This window comes from Peromyscus californicus, unplaced genomic scaffold (assembly GCF_007827085.1).
Source record: "Peromyscus californicus insignis strain IS unplaced genomic scaffold, ASM782708v3 Scaffold_13__1_contigs__length_99412109, whole genome shotgun sequence".
Lineage (NCBI taxonomy): Eukaryota > Metazoa > Chordata > Mammalia > Rodentia > Cricetidae > Peromyscus > Peromyscus californicus.
The window spans coordinates 20,346,382-20,365,864 of NW_026294424.1; the positions used below are offsets into that span (position 1 = coordinate 20,346,382).

Here is a 19,483-nt window from a genome sequence, read left to right on the forward strand (position 1 = left end):
TCCATGAAAAAAAAAATTTCTCCTTCCTTTCACTCTTCAAGTGTTTGCTCAAAACAAGGTGTTTGCTCAAAACAGGTACTTCCTCCCTGGCCACACAGAGTGTTAAAATCCTGCACTCAAGGATCAAGGTAATTGAGCAAGGTAATATAGTTTCCTTCTTTACCAGGAACACTCTGTGACGCTGCCTTCCTCATCTCCTTCTTTGATTGAGTCCAGGTTGCTCCAACCACCTGGATGGAAGCTACGGTACCGGCATCGTTCCCTGCTCTTGCTTTTGTGCCATCAAGATAACAAAGAACCAGGCAAAAGAATGCGTTCGTGTTATATGGAAAGACTTTTGACTTGACAACCCCTAAGAGGGTACTTCAAACACCGGGGGGTCCACAGACCATAGTTTGAAAACAAATGAAATTGAAAGAGAGTAAGAAATAAGCAACTGCCATGACAGTTTTGACTTGGGAGTAGAGTCATTGTCTGGCCTGGGCACTGGCTTCTTTTCTCCTATTCACACTCATCCACCAGAGAGTCTTCCTTGGTATGGTGGCATCTGCCTTTAATCTCAGCATTTAGGAAGCAGAAGCAGAGAGATCTCCATTAATTCAAGGCAGCAAGTGGTCTATATAGTAAGTTACAGGCCAGCTGGGGCTACATAGTGAGACCCTGCTTCGAAGAGGGGAGAGGGAGTCTTAAGTACTATAATATTTGCCATATCCTAAGAACATCAACTATGTTCAGCCCACACTTTCAAACATAAGTCTTGAGTGACAAAAAGGGGAAATGGGGGAGGAAGGATGGCTCAGCAGCTAAGAAACTGGCTGCTCTTTCAAACTGGAGCTTGGTTCCCGGAACCACATGGGATGACTCACAACCACCTGTATTTCCAGATCTAGGGGATCTGACCCTTTTTTCTGGCTTCCACAGACATCTGCACACATATGTACATACAAACACATATACATGCACATAAATAAAAGTAAATATTTTTAAAAGAAAAAGGGAGTATTGATTACTACTTAGAAATAAATAAAAATTAAAAATTTTAAAGAATTAAGAAATTATTAAAGATGCCTGGAGAGATGACACAGGCATTCACATAGTGCTCTTCTGGAGAACTCGAGTTAAATTCTTAGCGACCACATCAGGACATTCACAGCTGCCTGTGACTTCAGCTCCAGGGGGATCTGACTCCTCTGGCTTCGGTAAGCACCTGTACTCAGGTGCACAAATCTATGCACACAATGAGCTAATTAAAAGTAACAAAAAATAAACCTTATTAAAAACAGAAATGATACAAAGAAAAAGCCAAAAGTTGGATAGAGTGGAAATAGTTACTCATTACTACAAGTCTTTCTGTGTTATTTGAATTCTTGCAGAATGCATTCATTACTACGACAGGAAGCAATGGCAACATATAAAATGCATTTTGCCAACATGTCAGTAATGGGGCCATTTTAAAACTATGTTGCCACCCTCCTTAGTCCCTTATAAGAAACTGATGATAAATATAAGTAAATCTGATCAAAAATGATAGAGAACATTTTCTTGGTTTAATAGCAACTTCTTTTTAATTTCTAGTATATCCACATGTTCCATATTTACAAATATTATTTTAGGGTTTTTTATTGCTGTTAAGAGACACCATGACTACAGGAACTCTTATAAAGGAAAATATTTGATTGAAGTGGTAACTTAGAATTTCAGAGGTTTAGTACATTACCATCAGGACAGAAACCATGGGGGCATGCAGGCAGACATGGTGCTGGAGAAGGAGTTGCTACATGTGATTTATAGACAACAGAAAGTAGACTGTGAAATTGGGAGTAGATTGAGCATAGAAGAACTCAAAGCCTGCCCCACAGTGACATACTTCCTCCAACAATGCCAGACCTTCTTTAAGAAGGCCACATCTCCCAGTAGTGCCACTCCTTATGAGCTTATTGGGGCCAATTACATTCAAACTATCACATTCCACTTCCTGGCCCTCATAAGCTTGTAACAATATCATAGTGCAAAACACATTTAGTCTAACTTCAAAAGTCCCCATGGTCTATCACAGTCTCAAGAATGTTTAAAAGTCCAAAGTTTGAAGTCTTTTCTGAGATTTGTACAATCTCTTAACTGTAATGGTACAGGATATACATTACCATTCCAAAATACAGGGAAGGGAGTGTAGAGAGGAAATATTGGACCAAAGCAAGACCAAAAACCAGCTGGGCAAACTCCAAACTCTGCATCTCCATGTCTGATGTCAAAATGCTCTTCAGATCTCCAACTCCTTTAAACTTTGTTGACTGCAACACACATCTCTCTCTTGGGCTGATTTCACTCCCTGTTAGCAGCTCTCCTCAGCAGGTATCCCATAACTCTGGCATCTCTAACATCTTGGGTTCTCCAAGGCAATCCAAGCTTCAGCTTCACAGAATCATGCAACAGTCTCTCTACTAGGCTTCCATTCAGGGGCACCCCTGACAAATGCCTGGCCTCAATTGCTTTCCTGAGATTTGGGGGCAAATTCCATAGCCCCTTTCTTCTATCCTTAACTCTCTAAAGCCAGAACAATATGGCTGAAGCTGCCAAGTTCTGCTGCTTACTGGGGTGGAACATGTCTCCATTAGTGTTACTACTAATAACAACACGACAGTGTCTATGCAAGGCTGTTTTGAAATTTCCTCTGTCAATGGAACTAATCTAAAACTCTTCACTTTAGCCTCAGGCAAACTTTCCAGGCAAGGGCAAAAAGCACCCACTTTCTTCACCAAAATCTGACAAGAATGATCTCTAGGCAACATACTATAATTCTTCTCTCTGTAACCTCTTGAGTAAGCCCCTCACAGTTGATCAAATTGTATTCAACACCACTGTCTTCTATGCTTCTACTACTATGGCCCATTAAAAGCAGTGCTTAAAACATTCCATTGCTTTCCTAACCTAAAGTATCAAAGTCTAAATTCCTCCAAACAAAATCATGGCTAGGCCTATCACAACAATATCCCACTCCCAGTACCAACTTCTATCTTAATTAGGGTTTCTATTGCTATGAAGAGACACCATGACCGCAGAAACTCTTATAAAAATCAATTAAAGATCTAATTGGGGTGCTTATTTACAGTTTCAGAGCTTTAGTCCATTATCATCATGGCAGGGAGCACAGCAGCATGCTGGCAGACATGGTGCTGAAGAAGTAGCTAAGAGTCCTGCATCTTGCAGCCTACAAGAAGTTGACTGAGACACTGGGTAGTATCCTAAACATAGGAAACCTTAAAGTCTGCCCTCACAGTGACACACTTCCTCCAAGGCCACACCTACTCCAACAAAGCCACACCTCCCAGTAGTGCCACTCCCTATGAGCTTATGCAGGCCAATTACATACAAACTACCACACCTCTAGTTTATGGTTGTTGCTTAATAGTTACAGACACTAAAGAATATAAATATGCTATATTTGTACGTATCTTGGTCATTTCTTTTTTCTTTTTCTTTTTTTGTTTTCCCCCAGACAGAGTTTCTCTAGGTATCCCTGGCTATCTTGGAACTTGCTCTGGAGACCAGGCTGGCTCGAACTTAGGTATCTTCCTGCCTCTGCCTCCTGAATGCTAGGGTTACAGGTGTGCACCACCACCACCAGTGGCTTGGTCACATGTCTCATAAAAAAGTTTCATATATATATATATATATATATATATATATATATGCATATATATGTAAAAGGACCATGTTAGAGGTTAGAAAGAGGTTGTACACATGATACAATCTAGAATAACTCAAACTGAATGGTTTTGTTATGTAGACATGTTTAAAAAAAGCTTATTTAATAGCCAATAAAGTTCTTTATATTTAAGAACATAGGTGGACTTTTTTCATGTTGTTGGATATTAAAACCAAGACATTACATATAGTTGGCAAGTGCTTGACCATCAATCTAGATCCCAACACCTTGCATGTTTATTAAAGAATTAATTAGTTAATTAAAGTACATATCTATACATAAGTTGTAAAAAAAATGTATAGAAAAGTTCCAAAATTAATTAGTTTTCAGAGTTAACATAAATTAATCATGCATAACAACAAGGTTTTAGTTATATACACTAAAACATTTTACCCAGAAATATAAAGTATTCAAAACCAGGTTGGGTCTTAGGACATTTTAAATGAATATGCATTAACAACTCCTTTAAACAACATTATTTCTACCTAAGAAAGCAAATTTAATGAAAGGAACTTTCTCCATCCATTCCATTACTTATTCACCATGCATCCTATAAATATTTATTGAGTTCCCTGCTCTCCACTACTGTAGAAAAGGCAGAGATATTAAACAGGGAACAGAGTACTGTTGGTCATTTACCATGTCAGGCTATCCACAGGAACAAATAAGGTTAATTACAAAATATAAGCCCTCTCAATAATGTTACTTCTAATAACCCAGTTAAACAACAATGTTGCCAATGTTAGAGTTCATTATACTACAAAGACCTGGCAAGTGAGAAACTCTGAAATCATATTTAATTAAGGAAAATGAGACACAGTGCTTTTCTTCTCAACTTCATATTCACTTAATGGACACACGTTCTTCATCTTTTCTTTGGTTATGGAGTTCTTGAAAGACATTATAGTGAGAGCATTTTACGAAGGAGAACCATCCTACAGAAAATGGCTAAATCACTCTCAGTTTAAGATTTCACTATTTACTTATTTATTTATTTATTTTTGCCTCAGGCTTTGGGGATATTAAGGCCATGTTGTAAATCCTGGTCACTGCTTTTTCTAAAGAGCAAAATGAGAGTTTATTAGCATCTCAGTGGTTGCCTCAATAATGACAAAACAGTTGCTCATTACCGCTCATTAGCCTCATATTAGATTCGCTTGCGATGGCAATACATCTTCTATTCATACCCAACTGCAAAACAACAGATATGATCTGACACCTGCTGTACAACGGCATTCATTAGACTGCGATAATACAAATAGAACTGCAGACTCTCTGCGCTGACTGTGTAGAAAAGACCTCTGAAATTACTGAGGCTGGGAGAAGACTAATATGCACAGCAGATGAGCAAGGCTTGCAAGCATTGGATTCTTGATTTTTCTATTTACAAAAGTGTTCTGTCTAACAATATAATACTTTAATAGGTGGCTGTGATGCCCAAAATTATGAAATACTTCTTATATCAAAAAAAAGGAATCCCAAGATAATTTTAAACCCAAAGATAAACTGAATTATTTTTAATACATTTCATATATGTTCATATATTTGTGCCTCAATCCATGGGGAATGATCAGGTCCCAAAGAGAATGTAGTCATTCCTCTGACGTTCAGTTTTGTTGGTTTACTTGAACTCCATGTGGACCCTGCCACGTGTTGCCATATACAATAAAGAGGAAACTTCCTATAGTATTCTTTTGTTTAGTTTTGTGTATTTAAATCACCCAAATACAGCATACAAATTAAAAATGAAACAACTGTTTCTACTCTGAAATTCTTTAGAAAAGAAATCTAATGATTTTAGCTTATAAATTATGACCCATGTATAGCTTTTGTTTCTTTGGGTTTTTTTTGTTTTGTTTTGTTTGTTTTGTTTTAGTTTGTTTGGCTGGTTGGTTGTTTTTTGTTTTTTTTTTGTTTTTTTTTTTTTTTGACCAGAGCATTACTGTTTATTAGAAATTCAAACTTAATCAGACATGCTGAATTTTTTTTCTCAATATTCAAAATCAGTTGTCTCAGTAACATTATTTCTCCTTATTAAACATTACAGTATTGTTTGGCTTGTAGTTTTTAGTTATAATTCTAAGTCAGGATGAATGAAGACAATGAAGAGTTGTATATTTTACTGCACAAAATGATGCTGCCTAGAAAGATGTTTAAATCTAACAGGTTTATAAATACACATCCTTCTTAATTCACTCTGCTATCCTGCATACATAGGTAAAGTCAGTCCTCCTTCAGGGTACTTCAGTAGAAAGAGCATTTGGTCTTTACCCAGAATCCTACAGTTAGCAGTTAGTTCCCCTTTTTGCTTGCTAAACACACACACACACACACACACACACACACACACATACACACACACACACACACACACACACACACACACACACACACACACACACACTCACAACACACTTTCTGAGCCATCAAATACACATAAAATTGTCCCAATTCCAACACCATTAGGAGCCATAGGAGAATTAAGTTACTCTGTATTACCTGAAAATAAGAAAGGATTTTTGTGACCTCTCTCTCTCTCTCTCTCTCTCTCTCTCTCTCTCTCTCTCTCTCTCTCTCTTTCCCCCTCCACAGATGCAGTAGTGCCACAGATGTCATGGGAGTAAGTAACCCATTTTGTTGTTGTTTTGTTTTTTAAACTAGATTAAGACTCACTCCATAAGATGGAACCTATATCTGACACTGTTAATGAGGCTAAGAACCTGGGACTAGATAGGTCATAGGCACTAAGGGAAAAATCTACTGCTTTATTCTACTAAAGGAAAATAGAAATAAATTGATTCCCAATGACATATTGTTATATCCATAGATCAGTGAATCACTCAATTCTCACCAAAGAAGCTTCTTCTGAAAGTAGATGATAATTAAGGCAGAGACCCACAACTGGACAATGTGCAGAGAGTGAGAGGCTTTGGAACACTCAGCCCTTAAGGGCTGTGTTTATCACACTCCTCCCATCAAGGATCAGGGTTCATTAGGAAGAGGAGGCAGAAAGACTGTAAGAGCCCGTGGGGGTAGATGACTTCAAGGAAACAGCGTTTTCCAGATGCAGCAGGGCTGAGGCACATTCGAAGTCACAGGAGCTGTAACAACATGCACAAACCTGCACAGATCCAAACAGCGAAGTGGACACAAAGCCCCACCCGAAATAAGAAGCTATGTGCAATTGATAGCTGCAGGGAGAAGGAAAACCAGTTTCCTTCAGTGGAGTTATCCTGATATATCAACCACACTCCAGGGGAGGTCCTATGCTCAGGAGGACACAAAATGGACTCCATGGGCTGGGGATTTTTACTTATTTGGTTGGTTAGATGCACAAACTACTTTTTTTTTTTTTTTTTTTTTAAGGAAACCATACTTATTTTATCACTGGAGATGGAAACAGCTCCTGGAGATAAAAGTTTCAATATAATACAATGCTTCTAAATTTGTATTGTATGCAATAAAAAAAAAAAAAACACTTCAGAACTCACAAAGCCATGTGCTAAAATAGAGGAACAGACAATGTCTCAAAAATACTACTGATTTTTTAACAAACTCATGTCTACATATTATATTTCATGACAAAAATTATGAGGAAACAAGTTTAAGACCCATGTGTTTTCTGCTTCTTATCCACTAACTTCTGCTTTAATCCATACTGGCTTTTAAACAAACACTGTTTTGTTTATGCATCTGTGTTTAATTCTTTTTTTCTTTCTAGTATTGAGTAACATAAGGTTATCATTTTATTCATAAACCTCCTGGTGTCCGTTTTTGCTGACTGGACTCCAGCTATGTTGACTTTCAGTGCACACAAAGGTGTGCTCCTGGTGTCTCTCTTCTGTGTGAGCTGTTTGGTCTGTCTGGAATGCTGTCTCTCAACCCCAGGTTGTCAAGTCCAAGAAAAGCTCAGGACAAACAGCTAACTGTGGTGACTATTAGCATACCAAAGGGCACGCTGGCCACCAGGCTCTCTCAGTACCTGTGGCTTCTCTCTGCTCTTCTCACCCCGACCCCTGTCCTAAACCTCCCCAGCCCAGGGACTTTGCTCCCCTTTCCCCAGCTTCTGATTCCTATTACAAACCTGTCGTTCTGGTCACACATTCTCTTGGTTCTCTTGGCTCTGCTCTGGGTTCCCCTCTCTTGGTTCTTTTGCCCTCTCTCTTCTCTTCCTATCTCATCCCCTCCCTCCCACCCCCCATGGCACAGTTGAATCTACTGGCCATGTTCAGTCTACCTCTTTCTCTCCCTTGTCTGGACTCTTCCAGATGCCTCTGACTGTCCTCTTCCTCATGTCTACAATAACATCCTTGTCCTCAACCAGACCTTGGAGTGGTCATGTCCTCATTTCACCACAGATATTATTAAATTCATTTCTTTAACTTCTTCAAGACTTATCAGTGGGGCTCTCAACTAAATAACAGTCAGAGAGATTCTCATAAGAATAATAAGATGTGGACATAACAGCACCTTACTGGGAATGTGTATGCCAGATAACTGAGTGTACTCAAGGAGATTGTATTTAAGAAAGGACAAGTTTTTAAAGTTGAAATGAGGATGATTGCATCAGATATCTTGGAACAGTAATCCTCAATTAATAACGTGGGTGATACTGGGCCACAGTTGAAATGTAGACATTTACTGGGAACCTGTCCTTGCAGAAGGGTGTTCTGTATTTGATCCCCAGCACTGCATAAAAACTGGGCATGGAAATGCCCATGGTCTTAATATGGGGGGTGGGTGGAAGCAGAGAGCTCAGAAGCTCAAGGTCATGCTCAACTACCTACTGAATTCAAGAACAGCCTGGTCTACAAGAGACTTTGTCTAAAAAATAAAAAAAAAAAAAAAGCAACTTTGGGCTTTATTTCCTCTTTTGTTAGGGTTGAAACAAGCCACTATGTTTTTATTCAACCTAAGTAAGACCTTCCTTGGCCATTCCATCCAGAGCTGCAGCATGAGCAGCTCCCTCCTTGGCACTTCCGGTTGGCCTCATATACTCTATTTTTTATACGATTTCACACCTTCCTCCTCGATCGTATTACATATGACACTAATTATCAATTGTATCTAAACATGAACTTCAAAGTTTCTCATTTTATTATATCAGTTTGAGCTTTCTCTGTCACTTGTGAAATATATATGCACCTGACATAGAAGTCGCTTTATGTTCTATTAGTAAATAAATATTTTTCTACAAAAATAAATATTTAGTTAGTTCTTTTAGACAATTACTGTCAACTACCTGAGATTTTTTTGTGGTGTCCACTGCACTGGTTCTGTAGTTCCTATAAGGCAGTTTACCAGCAACATAATTTGATCTGGCAGTTCACCCAGAGGTTTGAATTTCACAGTATGCTCATTTCAGGTTAATCATAGACACTTCCAAGGTATAGTACAAATTTGTCCTGATGCTTCAGGATATAAGCAAGAAACAATACAGATGCCACATTTCATTCTGGAAAAGTCTGCATGCTTTAATCAAAGCATTCAAAAACATCCCTTTTCTCACAGAGTAATTTGGGCTGAGATACCAAGTGAATTCTGAACACTGGCTATGGAAACTATGTTCTCAAAGAAGCATTTTACTTTGTGATGTACCATTTTCACACTCAGTTACACAGAGAGAATATATTCGTGTTATCATAGTCTATTCTTAAGCAAGCCATACCCATAAATCTAAAAATTGCAGGTTGATTTACAGTAAGCAATCCAGACCCACCAGGTCTATCCTGCTAAAAGGCTTTATGAAGTAGGCTCTCTCCACTGTCTTCCCTTATAAATGCCATCAGCATGATTTACGAGGCAGTCTGGCTAAGGGGTCAGTGTCCCTGAGTTGAAATGAAGTAAGTCACAGTTGGTCTGTTCCATGGCACAGTAAATCTCTGTTTATTCATTTAAAACCATACATGTATGCTATATCACAAAATATGTATAAAAATAGACATCTAAAAGGCACATAATATAGGATGCATACTTTAAATAATACTTCATCTTACACATTAAGACAAAAGCTCTTTATGCTGTAAAATATTGCTTATAAAACTTATAATAATAAAATTATTTTCACCGTAGCAATTGAATATGTCTCATTTGAATATTTCCCACTGGTTTCAAAATATTGGTTTAGTACTTTCTGGTACAATATATTAACTGATTAGACAAATTTATTTTGCTTACATTTAACAAATAAATTTCTGCCATCCATGTCCAATTGTTTTTTAAGATAATCAAAATGGGGAGTAATTTTATTTAAAAAAAAAAACAAAACCTTTTAGTGTGTGTGTGTGTGTGTGTGTGTGTGTGTGTGTGTGTGTGTGTGTGTGTGTGTGGTGTGTGTGTGTGTCGTGGTGGGGAGTCATACTTCTGGAGGTCAGAGGACAACATTCAGGAATCAGTTCTTTTCACAGGTTACAGGGATTGAATTCATCCAGAGGAATTTATTTAGCAGAGCTTTTACCCACTGAGCCACCTCACCAGCCATAATTTTACATTTTAGTAAAAAGTTTCAAAAGTCACTGAAACTTCTCATATTAAAGATCTCTGCTTAAATTTTTGTGCCCAAGTCTTTGGCATATGAGAATAAATGGGTTTTTATTAATAGCAATACTGAAAACATATCCCATGATTTGAGACAATGTAATCTCTGAATTTATTTTACTAGACAGACAATATATTATGTAGGCACATGTACACATTACCGTATTTAGACCAAAAAAAGCAAATAAGTGAATCCCAGGGACTCAGCCACACCCACAGAGTCTTCTGTGTCCTCTCTCTGTGACCATATCCAGCATGGTTTTACAGCATATTTTAATAAAGTTTGTTTCTTTCTTATTTTTGATTAAGCAATAGCACAATGATTAGCTCTAGGGTGTCTTCTAACACTCAGGCTGGTCATTTTGTTCTCCCTGCAACGCTCTCGAGTTGTGTTGTGTGCACACTTTATTTAACTGGGAGACAACTCAAGTATTGGTTCTGCTCATCACAATCCTTTTTGTGGCGTTTGACCCTTCAGAACAGCTCTTCTTCCATTACTCAAAGTGTCTATATATTTTAAATATAAAAAGCACAACACAGTTGTCTCTTGCCTTAGTTCCTGTTGCTGTGATAAACATCAGGACCAAAAGCAGCCTGGGGACTTTAATTCAACATTCAGGTTACCATCTGCCACTGCAGAATGTCAGGGCCAGAGCTCAACATAAGAATTTGGAGACAGGAACTAAAGCAGAAATCATGGAGGAGGGCTACTTCCTGGCCTGCTACCTCCAGCTCTCTCAACTGTAGCCCAGGGTCACCTGAGAAGGATGACACCCCATGGACGTGACACCCTCATGTCCAATAGCGGTCAAGAAAATACCCCACAGACATGCCCACAGGCTGATCTGAGAGAAGCCATTCTTTAACTGAGAGTTCTTTCCCCGGGTATGTCAAACTGGCAACCAAAATTAACTATGACATTTATTAAAATGTTGTTATCTCCTAGAAAGTCCTGTTAAGGTAAGTTTTCCCATTTGTATTTACATCCATGCTTATGCATTTATTTTATGCAAAGAAACATTTTGATTTATCCCTCATGGTAATTTTTCTGATGTGTCTTTAAGCATATCTAGCCTATAGGTTATAAGTCAACACTACAAGTGTGTATTTCAAGTTTCATCATATGTAACAAAGCTCCACTTTCATACTTTAAGCTTGAGCCAAAGAGATGCACACAGACTGTCCCCAGATTTTTGGTACCCAACAAACATTTATTCACCATGAGAACTGAGGCAGCAAAGTCTCACTCATGCATACTACCTGGTCTCACTCATGCATACTACCTGGTCTCACTCATGCATACTACCTGGTCTCACTCATGCATACTACCTGGTCTCACTCATGCATACTACCTGGTCTCACTCATGCATACTACCTGGTCTCACGCATGCATACTACCTGGTCTCACACATGCATACTACCCAGTTTCTTTGTGATGAAGAGGCAATTTGATGTGTGATGTGGAAGAGTTTAGACTCTCAGATCACAAATCCTGAGTTCCAAAACCACCTCTACCCCCTAGTAGATGCATGACCTGGGAAATTACCTTATTTTGTCTTCACCTTAGTGAACACATCTCTGAAATAGTGAGGAGAATAGTCTCTACCTCACAGGCTTGTGAGATTTCATGGCAAATGAGTGGAGCTTTTAGCAACTCATAACAAAAGATACTGGATGTTTTTTAAAACTCCATACAGTATCAACTCTCTCTATCTTCTAGTTTTTGTTCTTATTTGCTGCTGACTTTAATCCGAGGATTCACTTATCTCACTTGTCCCTTTTCACCCTTTACTACTTTACACCACACATTGAGATTTGATCTCTCAGTCAACAAATTTAGACTATTGCTCAATTTTGCTTTTCCCAGCCAAGGATAAACATTGCCACTCTTTCTGTTTGGGAAATAGGCCTCCAACTGATACAGGGCTAGAAAATTGGAGTGAGCAGGGCTTACCTCCTGAATACTATGGGCCTTTCCATGGAGCTGCAGGGACTCAAGCCTGATTGTGAACATTTCCCCATTTAATCCTGATGGATAGTTCATTCTTTCAGTTTGGCATCTTCATGCACCTTCCCCATCCCAGCTCAGAATAAAACCTCAGATAAGAAATTATAATGCATTAAATGCTTTCTGTACAACAGTGTCTAGTTTACCTGTTTCTGTGTTTTTAGAGATATTTTACTGTGAAACTGCTTTGGGCAAAGCACCTTGACTGCCTTCATGACCTGACAGGTCAAGTGTGTTGTTTTTAGATCAAACATTTGATTTCACATATAACAGCTGTCTTAGTTAGGGTTTCTATTGCTGTGAAGAGACACCATGACCACAGCAACTCTTATGAAGAAAACATTTCATTGGTGCTGGCTCACAGTTCAGAGGTTCAGTTCATTATCATTGTGGTGGGACATGGTGGTGTGCAGGCAGATGTGCTGCTGGAGAAGGAGCTGAGAGTTCTACATCTTGATCTGCAGGCAACAGTAAGTGGACTGTCTCACTAGAAGTAGCTTGAACATAGGATACCTCAAAGCCCACCCCCATATTGACACACTTCCTCCAACAAGACCACACCTACTCCAACAAAGACACACATCCTAATAGTGCCACTCTGTTTGGGGGCCATATTCTTTCAAACCACCACAACAGCTAAGTGCTTTTTTTTTTTCCTTTTGGTAATGTCAGAGAAGACAATAGAAGAACTGAATTTTTATGAAAAGTAGCACCTTTCCTTCACATTCATTCATACCTTTCCTTGCCCTGGGTGCCCCCAGGTTAAACCTTCAGCAATATTGACTAGACAGAAACACAAACCTTAATTGGTGATAAACTTGATGATAACACTAGCATTTCTGTTTTGAGTTTCCACAACTTCTCTTCAGTTTTAAAGTTCTGTACATTCTGAACTGCCAACAAGCTTTCTGCCAACAGTGCCAGCCAAGGAGTCCCTGGAACTGGAATTTCTGTCTATATGGATCAGCAGGACTTGATGTAAGGATTTTGTCCTTAATCACGTCACTAGCCTGCGACGGTGTCCCAGCCTAAAAAGTGGGCGTGCCCTCTCTTTCTGCACTCCCTCCTTCCGTATTCTCTCCCCTCCACGCAGTCTTCTCTGTCTCTGTCTGTCTGTCTGTCTGTCTCTCTCTCCCAAAAAAGCTCTAGAAAGGTAAGAATGGCTCGTGATTCTTCTGTCATCGCAACATCTAGCTCTCTCTTTTGTGGGCACGGCCGCCGCAGGCAGCGGCCAGCCACGAGCGCCACCGCATAGCCAACACTTGGTACCATTCCCCTAGGATTAAATTGTGAGGGAGGTAAGCCAGCTCTGTGTGGTGCTTGGTGTGGCCTTCTTTCTTGATAATTTTTTTTCTTCCTAATCATAGCTCTTAAATTGTTAAGAGGATAAGAAGTTTACTCATTTCTCTTGCTGTTTCATCATGGGATCTTTTGCAGAATAGATAAAAGTCTAGTTCAGAAAAATGAAATTAATAGTTTGATAATCCACTCATGTAACTCATAGAACTCAGGAAAGCACCATGTGTATGATGACATGTGCAAGAAAGGATGGAACTCAGGAAAAGACAAACAGATGATAAGGAGGCTGCTCCCAGCAGGAAAGGCAGATCACCAGGCTCTGGGAACATCCACCTCCTACCACCTCCCTGTTACACAATGGAAGCTTGCTGAGCCTTGTTTCTGGAGGCACATGTTTTTAAGTTGACTAAATCACTGGCCATTGGTAGTTGAACTCAATGTTTTGGCAGAATTTGAGAAGGAACATGAAGTGGAAAGCTCACAGCATTCAGCCACAGACACGGCCCTGGCATGTGATCACAGTCAGGGTCCCTCATAAAAACAAAGGATAGCGGTCAGTAGGGAAATCCCAAGGGCTTTAGGGGTTTTGAGCCTTGGACCAGGGATAAAGACCAGATATGCTTTATTGTATCTCAATAGGAAAATCCTTTTACTAGCTCAAGATGTTCCGTGTGTTATACACAAACAACACTCCATAGTCTGGTCACCATTATACAGCAAGATTTAAAATGAAGAATATAACATCTAAATCTTCCAGTGTATTTTAATGTGACAAAAAACTCAAACATGTCAAAACCTGAAATTTCAAAATGTGTAAGGTTTTACAAGTCCAAACTAGAGAGAGGCATGTTTGTACAAAAGAATAATCTTTTTTAAAAGAGAAGAATGTAAGACAGATTTATTCTACTTTCTGCTGTTCTTAAAAATAATTTTATTTCTAGTTTAGGTGAAAAAAATTAAACCAAAACAACAACAAAATCCAAAGGGTGAAGTGGGGGTGGATTTGTTGAAATTCCTGTTCTTAAATGTCAAACATTTTAATGGTAAAATATAGAAACAGAGTGGTAAAATGATCTTTGACTATCATTACTGAGTTTTTAATCATCACCAGTAGAAAGCCTGCATGCATTTATAATGTATTTGTATAACTTCAATCCAGATTTATTTGTAGCTATCATTTACACATTTACTATGACCATGAAATTTTGTAATTAAGCAGCAGTAGTAGAATACTTGATGAAAAAGACTACATTTTATACTTCAGTTGTTACTATGCTGTGTAATACTGAAAAAAAGTCAAAATGGTTTTTCAATGGTAGCTATATGAATACTTTTTAATCAACTAATAATTTTAAGAAATTCCTTTCTATGTTTTAAAAATAAGACATAGATATAAACCATCTTTAAAATATATGCACACAATACTTTCTACAACATAAGTTGATTAAAATATTCATATTAATTTTAGATTATAATATAAAATGTTCTCAATGTGCCTAAATTTTCCTATACCATAGGTTATTCCCTTAATAATGATTTCAGAAGATAAAAGAACTGTTAACTACAAATAATGATATCACGGTGTTTCCATTCTTCATAGCAAAGACCAGCTAATATTAGCAAAGACAATTCTCTACTAATTGGTTCACTTTTATCAGTTTTACATTTGATACATGTATTTAAAATTAGTGAAGAAACATGGGTACATACTACATTGTGACTTACTCTGTAGCACACTGTCTTATCTTCTTTGTTGTTGGACATTTTTCTGTGTCCCTCCTGGCCTGTGGTCTGGAAAAATCTCTCACCCACAGTCCTGCAGCCTTTTATAAAATAATCACACAGAGGCTTAATATTAATTATACCTGCTTGTCCATTTGCTCAGGCTTATTACTGACTAGTTCTTACACTTAAATTAACACAAAATTCTTATCTATGTTTAGCCATGTAGCTTGGTATCTTTTTTCAGTTCTGCCTTCACATCTTGCTTCCTCTTTGGCTGGCTGGCGACTCCTGACTCTGCTCTTCCTCTTCCCAGCATTCCATTAGTCTGCTCGCCCCGCCTATACTTCCTGCCTGGCTCCTGGCCAATCAGTGTTTTATTAAACCAGTGTACAGCAGCATTATCCCACAGCACTTCTTAAAAAGATAAACTACCAAATCTTGTTGTTGGATAACAGTTATACAAATACTAGATGGTTAGGAATAACTTTAATTAATGCACTGTCCTTTTACCACAGTTATACATCTAGCTATTTCCTATTTCCTATTAGGAGGTAAGACTCATTGATTACAACATCTCAAGCTATGTGAAAATAATAATGTGATGTGAGATTAAACTAGTTTTTTTTTATTAATTTTAGCATAAGAAAAATTATCATAATGGTTAACCATTAAAATCAGACATAGCATTTGTCCTCACCTCCTATCTCAACTAAAGTTATCATTTGTTATGTTTTGAGTCTATGTGTTTCACATGGGTTTATGTATTTAACTTCTGGTGGTAAGATTCCAGCACTGCTGGAGAAGATTGTGGGTCTTACCTGGCAGAAGAGAGTTACTTAGGGGTAGACCTTTGAGAGTTAAAACCAACCCTGCTTCTGGCCCCACATTATGTTTATGGTCTATCTTCCAAGATTTAAGGAGCCCTGGCTATATGCTCCACTATTGTGGAATAAAATATTTGTTTAACTATGTAAAGATGCGTTGCATCTGTTTCACCTTGCCTGATTAAGGCAGATGATTGGTCTAAAAATAAGCTGAACAGCCAATAGCTAAGCAGTAGAGGGATAGGCAGAGCTGGCAGGCAGAGAGAAAAAGTAGGAGGAGGAATCTAGACTCAAAAGAGAATGAGGGAGAAAGAAAAGGAGATGCCCGAGGCCAGCCAGCCAGATATGGAGGAAGCAGGAAAATAGGACATAGAGAGTGAAAGAAATGTAAAAAGCCCCAAGGCAAAACATAGATGAAGGGAAACCGGTTAAATTAAGTTATAAGAACTAGTAGGATAAACATAATATAAGGCCGAGCATCCATAACTAATAACAAGTCTCCGTGTCATGATTTGGGCACTGGATGGTGGCTCAAAAGAAAGTCTGGTACACACTTAACAAGAGGAACTAAAATCTGTTGAGACTATGATCCAAAAGAAGCCCTTTTTCTATTAAGTTGCTTCTATGAATTATTTTGTTATAGCAACAAAAAAAGAGTAACTAATACAGAAAATTGGTACCATGAATAGGGAGGGACCTTGCTATAATAAAGTAGACCATGTGGTTTCTTGGCCTTCAGAACTGGTTTGTGGGAGGGATGTGGAAGAGTTTGGAGATGCAAGCTAGGCCCGTTCTAAATACCATACCCTCCTCTTAACAGACTGTTCTGGTGGGAGTTCAGAAGACTGGAATAGTGACAGAAATTCAAACACTAAATACTTACAGATGGGAGGGGTTGAACTGGAGGCACTTTCTGCTGCATTCTGGAAAAGAATGCATCTACATTATGACTGTGCTCTAAAATTGTAAATGAGGATCAATCCAAAAGTAGCAAGTGAGGCTATGCAATGGGTGCTAGTCACTGCTTCTAGCCAGATGTTCAGTGGAAAGTCAGAGGGGCAATAAAAAAGGTAGAGCAGAGAGTTGTGTAAAATGAGGATAAGCACTTGATTGTGGGTAAAGTCACAGAAACAGTGGACAAGCAGATTCAGACAATGGGAAATAGTTAAAGAGAGAAGCCCTGGACTTCATAGTGTGACAGCAGGCAAGGTGCTCTGAGAGCAAGATCTCACCCACCTTATACCCACGGTAAAAACAATAAAACACAGGGATACTGCTGTGGGATGGTCTGTATGTCAAATGTGTTGCTGATTGGTCAATGAATAAATCACTGATTGGCAGTGGCCAGGCAGGAAGTATAGGCGGGACTAACAGGGAGGAAAACTGAGAGAACAGGAAGCTGGGGGGGAGACACTGCGAGCCGCCATCAGGATAAGGAAGATGTAAAGTACCGGTAAGCCACAAGCCACGTGGCAAGGTATAGATTAATGGAAATGGATTAATTTAAGCTGTAAGAACAGTTAACAAGAAGCCTGCCACGGCCATACAGTTTGTAACCAATATAAGTCTCTGTGTTTACTTGGTCGGGTTTGAACGGCTTGGGACTGGCGGGTGAGAGAGATTTGTCCTGACTGTGGGCCAGGCAGGAAAACTCTAACAACAGGATACAGTGCCACACAACTGCCTAGGGAAATCTTTCCTTATGACTAAGACACGACTATAGCCCTGTCCCAAGGAGGCCCAGCCACATTCTGAGTAGGTAGAAGAAATTGACAACAGCCGTGTCGGTACTGGTTTCTCAGATATGCTAAATCTTGGAATAGTAGAAGTTATCTAGGCTTGCATCACATTTCCAGAGAAGTCAATGAAGCCTAGACTATACAATAAGTTCAAATTTTCCACAGAGAGGTACTGAGAGGCCAGCATTGAAACTTTGAGAGGAAAATACCTTTTTTTTGCCATGTTTACTCCAAGATATTAGGTATCCAGGAATATGGTCATATGCTGAGAAAAACTTAAGGTAGCTGGATCAAGAGAAAGACCATGCATCCCGAAGACAAAAAAAAAAAAAAAAAGGCTAGAGGGGTGGAGCTATCCAAGCTCCAAGCTCAGTGGAGTTCAGATGATGCCACCATATACCCCAAATGCTGGACATGCACCAACTGTTGGTTCCTGGTCTATCTTTGGTCCGGTCGTTCTTTGCTAACTTCTTATTCTTCCTGTTTAGAATGGAAATATTTGTCTGTTTTGTTTTGTATAGGAGTATTTAATTTGTTTCCTTATTTTTTTTTCAAGAGGTCACATTTAAGAACGTACCTTGAAGCACAAAAGAGACCTTGAACTTTTAATAGTGTTCAGATCATTATATCTGCTGGGATTCTGGAAGTTACACCTAATGTGTTTGTGTGATAAGATGGTTGTGAGCCTATAGGGTAAGGGTGGAAAGAGCTAAGGAATGTAAAAGAATCATTTCACCACTGCTGGACCTGAATTTCAGTTCATAAAAATGTTTTAAATGCTCACCCTGTGAAAGACACTGATCCTGGGAACCCAAGGATAAATAATAATCATGACCCTAATCTTTGGAAAATGTACCATAGGAAACTGACATTAGCTTCCAGTCATTTCATGTCATAGTACTTTAGTCGTTTTTCTAAAGGTTAAACTTATTGGTGGTGGCTTGAGTCAAAAGGGTGATTACTAATTATCCCTGAAGTAAGGAATTTCAATAGAAGATACCAGGGCGAAACAAAACTTAAGTGGACTCTTCCTTGTTTCTTAAAGCCCTACCACTGCCTTCATTTTTCACTCAGTGAAACCTACATCAGATTTCTGAAGAACCTGGGTTTGAGTCCCCAGCAGGTAAAAGCCAGACATGGCTGTGAGTGACTTTAATACCCGTAATGTGGGTATGGGGGAATAGGAGGTTCAGGAATAGGAAGATTCCAGGAGCTCACTAGCAAATCAAATGGCAAGCTTCAGGTTCTCTGAGAGACCGTCTCCAAGGAATAAATCCCTGACTGACAGAATAGGATACCCAGCATCTTCCACTGGACTCCACATGTGCACACCTATATACGCATGTATACCCCCCACAAACACAATCACCAAATAGATAAATGAATAAGCAAATAAATATCATAAAGGAAAATAGTAAATCATCTAGAATAACACAAAGATCTAGAATGTATTTTGCTTCTGCAGTTATTTTCAACTTTAGGTTTGTTTATTTGCTTGTGTGTCTGAAATAATTGTTTTTTTGTTATTGTTCTTTTCTTTCAACATAATTTTTTTATTGATTTTATTGGAAATTCCACATCACACACACCAATCCCACTCATCTCTCAGTCCCCCCCACATCCACACATCCCCTCACCCCTGCGG

The 19,483-nt window shown here is 38.8% G+C and overlaps 1 protein-coding gene across 2 annotated transcripts in view; it reads left to right on the forward strand.

The window, feature by feature from the left end:
- The first annotated feature begins 13,444 nt into the window (after positions 1-13,444).
- Vrk2 (VRK serine/threonine kinase 2) overlaps positions 13,445-19,483 on the forward strand; it is a 198,155-nt gene continuing 192,116 nt past the window's right edge. The window contains exon 1 of one of the 2 annotated variants that reach the window (XM_052734635.1): positions 13,445-13,549. The gene's annotated coding sequence lies outside the window, so the exon portion shown is untranslated. The remainder of the gene's footprint in view (positions 13,550-19,483) is intronic. The other variant, XM_052734637.1, reaches the window with a different exon arrangement.